This window comes from Grampus griseus, assembly GCF_964374135.1.
Source record: "Grampus griseus genome assembly, chromosome: 21".
Lineage (NCBI taxonomy): Eukaryota > Metazoa > Chordata > Mammalia > Artiodactyla > Delphinidae > Grampus > Grampus griseus.
In genome coordinates, this window is record NC_139015.1 from 13,580,097 (window position 1) to 13,592,122 (window position 12,026).

The window sequence follows — 12,026 nt, forward strand, 5'->3', positions numbered from 1 at the left end:
TGTTTACTTGCTGTAATTTCTTGTTTCTTAGCCTATAGAAATGGTCTCTAGAAGATTCGACAGTCTTGTGGTGTTGTAGACAATTTCAACAAATTGTAATTTTGAGAACTTAGGTTCTCCATTGATGATTGATATTGACAAAGTTAATTTTTTCCGAAGAGCTACGAAAGTTTTCATCAATGTGTCTGTTAAATTGCTATTCTGAATAAATGCAGTATTTTGAAGGAAGAATGTAGATAAAAAAGCATTACATTTTAGTAAGTTAACTTCCATACTAATGAAATTTCCATAACAAATAAGAAATTACTATAAAATATTCTATTTTGTGTAACATTATATTTTAATATGTAATAACCTGATAATTAACGTATGTAATATTCTATAATAACTAATTTGGCCATGTAATATTTGTGGATTATGATGGCAAATGTATACAGAGAAGTTACTTGTGGATTTAAATTAGAGGATTTAGCCACACAATTTAGCACAGAATATAAAAAGCAGATGATAAGAGCTATAATATCAAAAACTCAAACTTAGCCAGTGTGCTAATTTCAATAGAGAACCTACTCTAATTTTAAGATATTTCCCAATCAGTTCATCAGTTAGGGAAGCAGTTCTTTACTTAGAAGTTCAGTTGATTTTAGATGTTAGGTCAACAAGATCATTTGATTATCAAACTCATTTCTCTTTAGTAAACTAAATCACATATGTGTATTCTCAGGATAGGAATAATTTATTTGTCAGAAAATTATTGTAATTAGTATATAAAAAGCCCATCTTTGGAGCCAACAAACAATAAATTTTAAAAATATCTTTAGTAATTACAGTGTCTATGACATGAATGGCATCCCCTCAGAAAAGGCCCCATGTTAGGGCCTCACATCAACAATTGCACGTGGAGACCCTGTTCTTTGGTGAGAGAGAACCTGGAAGTGTAAGAAGAGAACATGAACCCCCAGAATACGGGTGGATGGTGGACACATCATTTTGGGGGTGTTCATTGCATTTGTGAATGTATGTCGAGGGAAGTCTTTTCTGATTACTCATGGCCACTTAAAACCGTTGTCACCAATCACAGCCTGCTTGAAACTCCCTCCATTTCTGAACTTTGCAGGTAATAGTGACTCGGTGACTTGCCATCTCTGAGCACGAGTTTACTTATCTCCACAACAGGCCAGGATTGCTGTAAAGGGTCCTACTACAGTAGGTTCAGTAGTTACATAGGAGGCTGCCAGTGATGGCACCTCTAGACCCCAGAGTCTCAGGTGAGATTCCATTAAGAGTGCTGACATTTTTTCCTGTGATTCGTCCTTATTTTTTAAAAATTGACACTTCAATTGGGCTTCCCTAGTGGCACAGTGGTTGAGAGTCCGCCTGCTGATGCAGGGGACACGGGTTCGTGCCCCGGTCCGGGAGGATCCCACATGCCGCGGAGCGGCTAGGCCTGTGAGCCATGGCCGCTGGGCCTGTGCATCCGGATCCTGTGCTCCACAACGGGAGAGGCCACAACAGTGAGAGGCCCGCGTACCGCAAAAAAAAAAAAAAAAAATTGACACTTCAGTTGAAAAAGATTCAACTACTTTAGCTCAAATACCGGAACACGTATATATTTTAAAGAGATAGTTTGTGTTGTCTAATTTGTATTGTGCATCCACTTTGTGATGAACTTGCCAAAATTCAAAAAATAAAAAATTTTATGTTTCTCAGTCAATGCACATTTATATGGCCTATAAAATGTAAAGTCCTCATTAAGTTTTATTTATTAAATTATTTTTTGAGAAATTTTAAAATGATGGAATATGCAAAGAAGGCTATAATTAACCCTTTGCTTCCATCTCCCAGAATTAACAGTTATAATTATACTGGCATATTTGATTTTTATTTAGAAAAATAAGAATCATATAGGATGGAACTCCCCACCACTTCCTTTTCTGTTCCTTCTTCCCTACACTCCTCCCATAAGAAACCATTGTCATGAATTTAGGGTACAATTTTACAGTTCATTCTTATATTTTTATACTAATTATAATGAGTAATAGAGATGATTGCCCTTGTTTGTTTTAAAGTTTTTCATAAATGGTATCATAGTTTACGTTTTATTCTGCAGCTTGCTCTTTTTCAGCAAATATGTTTTTTAGGTCTATGCATTTTTAAAGAATAGATCTTTAATTCAATTGTAAAACTGGACTTGAGATACCTTTCAGTTCCTCCAGTGTTTTTGCCCTTTTGGTCTCCACTATGTTTTAAATTTTGAAATGAGATCATCAACTTATAATAAGGTTGGAAGTATAGTCTGGTACATATTTCATTTTCTCCTGAGCCATTAAGAGTGAGTTGTTGACATGTTGTCCCGTCACTTCCGAATACTTTGATGTGTATCTTGTAAGGACACTCCAACATGAGTACAATACAGCCATTAAAGTCTGGAAATTAGCATTGATACATTACTGCCACATAATCCTCAGACCGCACTAAAGTTTGACCAGTTCTTCCAATAATGTCCTTTACAGCAAAGGGATCCAGTCCAACATCTTGCTTTACATGTAGTTGTCATGACAGGTCTCTTTACTCAGAGTCTCATGGACCCAGAGTTGCCTGTTTTATTCAGTGGGTTAGAATGGATTATCTTCTGTTGCTGACATGATTTATATTGTTGCTTAAATTTCCCTAATTGGGTCAGTGCGAGTGTCTCCAGCTGGCCTCTGCATACTTTTGACACATCTCCTTCATTACTAGAGCACTTTTTAATTTGCTTGATGCACTCAGATGTTTCAGGCTTATCCTGAATTTTCCCTGCCCTAGCCCTGAAATCAGCCATTTCTCCGAGGAGACTTGGTTTCTTTTAGAGGAGAATGGTATTTAGAAGCCAGGATGTGAGTGCTAAGTTGCTATCTAGGTGTAGCTGCTCCCAGGCCATCTTAGTAGATAGAGCAAGGGAATGTCTGCCTGGGTATGTATGTACATATACACAAGCACACGTGCACATTTGCATCCACGTTTATTTATCTATATTGAGAACCCTGAGTTCACAATGCCTCCAGTTCCAATGCAACATCACAGTGCTCTTTCTAGTTTTCTCCCTTTCCAGATGAGAAAGTTGACTTCCATTATCCCTTATATATTTACTTATATGCGCTCTCATGCCAGTCTTTCACCATCACCCCCACGTGGATGCCCTCGTTATCCCACTTAGGTTCCAGTACTCTGTATCGCCCCTTCCCAACTCCACTGAGACCCTGAACCCTATGCTGGGCTCCCTCTCCACCTAGACACACTCCTCACCCCTTTGGGCTCTGTCACTGTAGGCTGGACCTCCTCTCTGTGGAGACGACCCTCACGGCCTCCCTGCCTCTGACACCATGCACCACCCAGTCCCATGCACGGCCACCCTCCCCACCTGCTTGAGCTCTGACCACTGATGCCAGTGTTCCCAACCATGCGGATGCTTCCTTTTCCCACCTTGGGATGGGACACCCAAAGCCTGCTTTTGCAAGGTCATGAGATGATTCTTCCATGCTTTTTTTTTTTTTTTCTAAAAGCTTGATTGTTTTACCTTTCATTTTTGGACTTGCTATTCATCTGGAATTGATTTTTATAGAGAGTGTGAGGTAGGTGTCAGTATCCAGTTTTTATATGCCTATCCAATTGACCCATCATTTATTGTAAAGAATGTGATTTTCCATACCAGCTATATATTTTAATATATTTTACAATGTGTTTTTCTTTTGTGTGCTTATATTCTACTAATCTTGAACCTAAAGTTCCTCATTGCCAAGTTGCTAAAGTCAGGTAAAGTGATTATTTGCTTACCCAGCATATAGATGAGAATTAGATAAAAGGAATAGTATAGTGAAATTTCCTTTAGACTGCGGAAGTGGGGAAAACCCTATTCTCCTGAGTGAGACCCGGAGAACCCTGGGTCTCTGAGATTCTCTGTTGAGTACCCAGTGTTTTCTATAGCACTCAGGTTTTCAGTACACAGAAATGAAGGCTCAGTGATATTCAGAAGAATCTGGCAAAAATTTGCATTACACTTGCCCGGCCCTACCTATCATTGTTCCTGCTCCTGTGACACTGGATAGGTTCATTATTCCATTTGAAATCGGTAAACAAAGTTGAGAATTAAAACACTTAACTCTGGTGGATGTTCAATTTTTTCCCTCCCTAATGTAATTATCCTCCCCCACCAACCCCCAAATTAAGTTTTTGGTGACATATTCTTGCTTTTACTTAATGGTGTTGAGAATTGTGGAATTTTATGGAAAAAAGTTATTTTCCAGATTTGTGTGGGGAAAACTGAAACATGGGGAGGTTTAGGAACTTTTCGAAAACTCTCTTAAGTGGTCAGTGCTAGACTTCCTGATTCTGAAACCCTGGTTTTGCCCAAATCAGTTTATTTTGATGTTTTGTCCCCCATAACAAGTTATAATTTTATGAAATAGGACAACATTTCATCTAAATTTTCCAAAAGTATAAAGGAGGTATAAATATTAATGCTAGAAACTAAGAATTCCTGTTTCCTGATATGGTGTCAAACATCACCTGCACTACTTTCTCAGTGTGGTGAGATTGTTTCTATTTCATTCGACCTCATATCAGATAGACAGTGGAGCATTTTCTGTCACGGGGTATGCTTTCTCTGGTCACACGTGTCAGTCAGTCCAGCAACTGCCCTGAAAAAAATCTGATTTTTTTTTTTTATTGTGAAGTTCATTGCGAAAGGTTGGAATTAAAATCTGTACTGCCAATCTTTTTTAAAAAAACTATGAGTCACAATATTTCAGAGTCTTCAAAGAGTAGCTCTTCTTAAAGAATCCATTTTCACCTGTTGACTAACAGCTGCAGATTCAAGAATCTGGAACAAATTCAAGAGCTTGAACAAAAACAAGGTAGTCAAATCTATTCTTAGCAATTGATGACCAGACTAAAATACTTCTGGGTTTTTCAGCTTCAGGAGATCTTTTTTAAAACCTGAGATCACAAGGCTATCATTAATCATAGCTGAGATCTATAGTAGTGTGAAAAAGTGACCAAACCACTCCTAAAACATAACAAATTTGGGCAGTTGTCATAAGGCTGGTGCTTTGGTCAGACCTGTGTGCTGGTGCCTTAGGACTCTTGGATGGGTAGTGGGCCTTCAACAGCTTAAAGGCTTTGTGCCACAGCAGCTTTAAGTTTCTTTTAGAGTTAATTTTAACCTGATTTCATCTATATAAGAGAATGAACCCCACAACTCACTAAGAATAACCACAAGCTTTGGCTCTTAGGAAGTTGGCTGCAGCCTTAAGGGGACTTATTAATATGATATACTGTAGTGGGGATACTAAGAAGGTGGAGTCCATCTACCTGTATGAAGTTTGGTGTGCTCAGGGGTAGGCAGAGGAACATCAAGGGAGCTTGAGAAGGAATAGATGTTAGGGAAAGAGAGATTTCCGGGCTGGTGTAGAGTACTTGAGCATGCTTGCAGGCTGAGAAGAGTCAGTGACACAGAAACACTGAGTGGGAAAAATAAGTTGGAAAGAGAACTTGAGGAATAGAGTGATGGAGATGAGTTGGACCAAGAAGAAAGAGGGACGAACAGCCTCTTTGAACATGGGAAGGTTTGGCCGTTCTATAGAGATGATAATATAGAGCTTTCCTCCCTCTGACCAAGGCAGAAGCGATGGGGAAGTACAGATAAGTGCTGTTTGTGAAGCTTATCGAGGCTACGTAGGTGCTTATTGGTTTGAATAAATATAGCTGTAGGAGTCTCTGTAGCTTCTTGTAGACTTCAATTCAGCTCGCAGTATGGGACCTTCTTCTTCCTAATGCTAAGCTGCTTTATGCTTTTTAGATACCGAAGGAGCTGCACTAACTCAGGTCACTTGATCACACATTAATAATAGGAGTTCGTTTCCCTTGCTATATATAGATACCTAGAATGTGTGCTTCCAATGGAGCTAATGAATTTGCAATGATAAATTCATATTCCTTGCTTGATTTCAACTGTGAGCTATGACACGAGTCAGAGGTGGTATCCGTGACCATGGAACAGAATGAAACTTCTAAATTGAACCAAGAGCCTGGTCACATTGACAGCATGCCTTCACTAAATTGAATGTCTAGCCAGTTAACACCAATAAAGACAATGTCAAGAACACATCAGTGACTTTTTGAGCTGGTAGAAGTCTCAGGGGTCATCCAGTCCGTTTCCCTCATTCTGCAGAAAAGAAGTCGAGGCCCAGTGAGTCCAGTCTTTATCCAGAGCTATTTTCATGACAGTCTTTTTACTTATGCCTTACTTAATCATATCATTACTTAATATTTTTATTATTCCACACTACCTTTTTCTAGCACTCATGGAAGAAATGATTTTTCTTATAAAGAGAACAAACACAGACAGTAAGTAAACGTCGATGTAAATAAAATAATACAATAGAGAATTATAACAATGTCTAGGACTTTTAGGTTTAAAGATTTCCAAGCCATATGACTTACTACTGGAGAATATTAGTGAGGTTAAATGCTGTTTTTTCCCTTACTTGTTTGGTCCTGTACCGAAGTTAAACTCTCTGAAACTTTTCCTCATCTATAAAATACTTAGTTGGCAAAGTTGTAAGGAAATAATTACATTTGAATGTGACCAATATTATGTCAAGAATTTTGTAAGCATTCAATTAAAAATATATATACTAAATAAAATAGATATAGGCAATTGAGGGACCTTAGTTTTCTTTCTAGCTATAAGATTATAATGTAGAATATTGCCAGTGAATCTTTGGTGGGGACAGGTTGCTTGTGAGCTCAGGCTTTTTAAATTGTCCTCCTCAAATGAAGAAAAGTTCCAGTGGACTTCCTGAACCTGATCTGTCTTAGTGTGAAATGTCAGTTCTTCTGGGATCACCAAGGATAGGAATCTAGTTCTGTGACTCTTCCAATTGGACACAGTTGTGCTCATTGTAATTGGACCCGGATTTCCAACACCAAAGAACAATTAGAAGGAATAAAGCCACCATTTTGAATCTAGGATTAAACAGTGAAAAGTATACATAATAATCGTTAGGTGCTTACTTACGTATTACTTGCTAGGAAATTTGTTAGATCTTTTGATACGAATTATCTTGATTTAATCCGTATCACAAACCTGTAAAGTAGGGATTATTGTCCTCATTTTATGGTTGATGAAACTGAGGTCTGGAGAGATTTCATGATTTCCCTATACCTTACAGCTAGGAGATTGTAGAGCTTGGTTTCAACTCGGCTCTGCCCGTGTCCAAAGCTCATTTTTGTAACCACCAAGCTCTAATACCTGGAGTAAGTTATACTGAAATGGAATCTAGGTGATAATTTTTACAAAGCTTACTGAGGGCTTTGTTGTCCCATGAAAGCCTTATAATCATCTTAAACTAAAAGCTACTAAATCTCTTGTGCAGAGATAATGTGAGGTGGTCTAGAGCATGGATTTGGAAGCCAGGCCACCTGTGGTCAATTTACTACAGGAGAAACCTTGGATAACCTCTTTGTGTTTGTTTCCTCAACTGTAAAATGGGAAGAAAAAGAGGACCCACCTCACAGGGCTGCTGTTAAGATTGGATGAATTAGTATCGTTAAAGCACTTAGGACCCTGCTTGGTACATAGTAAGAGCGATGTAAGTGCTGGCTATTTTTATTGTATCAGCAATGATCAAGCATTTTCCGCAAGAGGAAAATGAAGCATCTAAATAAGAACGAACATTCCTACCCATGTTGTTTCTTTTGCTCCTGTGCATTTCTAGCCTTAGGACTCTATCTAACAGATTAGTGACAAATACATATTTATGTTAATAGTGTTCTTTTAAAAAATAACAGCATTGTTGAGATATAATTCACATACCACATCATTCACTCATTTGAAGTGTGATTCTACGATATGTAGTATATTCACAGAATCGTGCAAACTGAGTTGCAGACTCTTCAGTCTGGAAGAGGCTACGAGACCCCCAGTGCTAAATTTACTCAAACCAGTAAACACCTGTGCACCCTCAGTGAGATTCACAAATGCAGCACTTATCTGACCTGAGTGCCTTGTTTCAGAGAAACTGCATTCCCCATTGCTTTGGGCTTGGTCAGAGGGAGGAAAGCTCTAGATCACCTCTACAGATCGGCCAAACCTTCCCAAGGTCCAAGAGACTGTTAGTCCCTCTGTCTTCTTCTTGGTCCAGATCATGCCCATCACTCTATTCCTCAGGTTCTCTTTCTAACTTTTTTTTCTATATCTAGAATTCCTACCCTTGAAGGCATTCCTTTAGATTAAAGGGCTGTCTCCAGAACAAAACACAAGTATTAGACATAAAAGGGGCAGTAGAAAATTATTAGTACTTGTTAGCAGGAATTAACCTTTTCCATTGGCTGGCAGAGCAAGCATTAATCTGAGGATTGGGATCAAGGACAGTATTCATGAGGAGGAATGAGAAGGTTTGCAGCATGAAGCAGTGTTCTGGAAGGGTCATGGTTGGGAGCTTTGGGAACTTGGACAGCAGCACCTGGAGCCCAGATGTGTGAAGGGGCAGGCAAGGCAGCATGTGCAGCTGTGTGTGGCATAATGGTACACAACGCAGGCTCTTGCATGTGACGTTGGTAGCATGAGCCTGGTGTTTTAGTGAACCACAGATATATGTGCACTTTGGCATTTATACACGTGATGAGTAATTCACACACCTGTGTTTTTCAACCCCCCTCTACTTCAGAAAAGGAGATGGAATGGGAATTTGGTCTCATGAGAGGTAGTTCTGAAACTCACAACATAATTTTGCTCTTGGTACAGAAATAATGACTTGTATGTACTCCTTCGCCAGATGAATAGTTGAATAAATAAATGAATGGAGTAATTTTCAACTCAAACAAATATTTGGCATTTTATATCTTAATTTTAAATCTATATGCTTAATATTTATGATAGGGGTAGCAATTAGGTTTTAAGAGCAGCTCTTGTATTATTCTTTGGTTAATGGAATTGTGCTTTGGGTTTTTCATAAGTTGAGGTGTGCTGACATGCCTTATTCTTAGAGGTAGGAAAACATGTTGTTAGACATTCTCTGCATACTTGGACAAACTTTTGAGGTAATTCAGAAGATAATGTTAATATCTCATTTTATGTTCTTCTGATGTGAGCAGTGATGAATAATAGTACTACAGAATTTGAAAGAAAGAAATTATGATAAAGCACCCACTTCTTCTAGGTGCTTTGTTTTAAACTTAATTGCATGAAGCATTCTAATTAGCTTGAAAATGTCAATTTGTAAATATAGCCAACGCATTCAAAAATCCATTTTGTTGTTGTGCCTAGTATTCAACATCTCATACTTGGTAGGTGCTCAACTAAATATTTATTGAGTACTCTACAACATGAATAGAAGCTTAAGACGATTATCTTGAAATAGTCATGTAGATCAGGTAAATGGTTTATTTACTTCAATTATCTGAATACCCTCAATCTGTCTCCAATTTTCTTTTTTTTATGCTTAAGTTTCAGATGGCACAGCATTTAAAAAGAAACATTAGGCCATGATAACAGGATAATACAGAATAATGGTTCTAAGTAGTAGTTTCCCAGGACTGAAATAAATCTGTTCAAAGGACAACTTGACAAACTTTTGCAACTCAAGTTGTTAGGAGAAGAACCCCAAAGCTCCATTCTGCCTATCTTGGGATATTCCTGTGAGGGACAAACTTTAGACTAGCTTATGTAGAGATAATCTAAACTGTTTGCGTGTCACATTAGCCATTAGCTTTACCTTTGCTTACACAGGTGCAAGTGTATGTGATAACTAGAACTGTTTTTCACTCAAACAGTCGTCCTATTGGTAGAGAGTGTAGCAACTCTATTCTGCATTTACTCTGAAAAAACAGCAGTTTAGTTAATCATGAGTGCAAAGTTTACAGATGCCCAGTTCTGTCATGGATCATTTCATTGCTCATTGCTAGCTTTAATAAGCTTATAAATATAAAAACAGTGACTACTCTGCTTTCTAAGAAGACGTGGTATGCTGAGAGCTAAATAAAAACTAGTTGGCATCCTTTGTTCATGGCATGAATTCCTATATAAGACCTGGTGTGAATTCATTTTTGAAGGACAAAATGCTAGTATGGGGAAATACTGTTATTTGTTTGCTTTTTAAAGAAAGTTTTAACTCCTTTCCATTTTAACAACATTGCTATTTTCACCCTGTACGTTACATATTTTAAAACGATTTTTATATTGCATTCATTTCTATTGATTAATTCTGTCATAAATTCCTCTATATGTTTAAATTTCTAGATTTAATCGTCAAAAGAATAAAAATAATGAACACGCAGTTTTAGAGTATGCTTCACAAGCCTTAGTCACAGAGACTGAATTATCAGCTTTAAGCCCTATCTTCCCTGAATTTCAGATTAGAACTATACTACTACTTTTTTTCAAACTGTACTACTTCCTTTTCTCATTATTGAACATCTGAACTTAAGAAGTTCATTATGTACTCTACTACATATAAAATGTGTAAAATATAATTTTAAGGGAAATATTGTCTGATATCCAACATCAAGTGTACACTAATGTACAATATAATATCTAATCTACACTTTCCTTCTCATGAGTCTTTCATTCCTATTTAACTTCTTTTTAGTGTGGTACACATACCTTCAGCGGCACTTCCTGACTCCAGAGATGCTGTTTGACCTTCTCCAGATAACACCAGGCAGACTTCCACTGACAAGTGCCTTGGGTGTGTGAGGGGGAGGGGCAGAGAGGGGGCACAGTGGGGATTAAGTGCTTTTCAAACAGCTTGTATGTGATCCTCCTTATCATAACTCTGCCTTTATCCCCTAGTCCAGAAATGCCTGGTGCTGTCAATTCCCAGGCTGTTTCCAGTGCTGGAGAGTAAATTGGGTTGGTTTTCAGTTTTCTCGGTTGCTGCTTTGGATTTTAACTTTCTCAGGTTTCCTAAGTCAGTTACCATGCATTTGCCATCTAGCTTCCAAATTTTTAAGATTATATCCTTACCAGAAAAAATATTTTAAAATAACATCTGAACAAAAAAAGTAATGTATTTGAATACATTCATTTCTTTGATTGCAGAATTTTCTATTTTATTGGAATAGCTCTGTGAGTGAATTTGTGTTTTGGTTCAGGGGTTCCAGTTTTTTTGTTTTTTTTTGTTTTGGCTCACGGGCCCAGCCGCTCCGTGGCATGTGGGATCTTCCCGGACCGGGGCACGAACCCGCGTCCCCTGCATCGGCAGGCGGACTCTCAACCACTGCACAACCAGGGAAGCCCAGGGGTTCCAGTTTTGATCTCAAATGCCCATAGGGGCCAGGCAGGTGTTCTGGCTCCTCTCACTGGTTCAAAACCTCAGACAGGTCAGGGTCAGAAATAATTAAGTTTGGGAGAACCCCAGAGCAGTACAACCCAGGCCCTATTTTCCATTTGGGACAATAGGAGAATCCTTGCTCCAGTAGGGTAGAGATGACTTTGTGACACAGTGGTGAGACTGAGGGCTTGAGACAGTCCCCACCTCCCCAGCCTGCTGGTTCCCATGTTTGTACTTGGAGAGGACAGTTTCATAAGCTCCCCTGGGTTCCCAGTGGGGTGCATGGGAAGTAGGTAAGACATGCAAGTAAGGGGGCATTGCCGTGGAGCCACCATAGTGAGAGGCAAGGTGACAAATCAGAGCCAGGGGCCAGATGGGGTTCATGTCTGAGATGCAAAGGATCCAAGAATCCAGGGAAGGCTGAGCTGAGACTTTTGGACGTGGTGGTAGAGGTGGGCTTGTTGCCTGGTCCCAACTATGTTGAGAAAACGGAGCACACGTGGAATCATGGGTTTCAGCAGAGAATACAAGCAGGACCCCAGGAGACCAGCAGCCCCTCCCTTCCTCAGGGGCGTCCCCTAAATGTCTCCTCTTGGAGGTGCCGTCTTGGGAAGGAGAAGGTGGTGGTGGTCAGCCTTGAGAATAAAGAACTAGCCTTGATAGAGTCTGAACCTTGACTTTGAATACTTATCTGAAAGAGACATTTAAAATGAA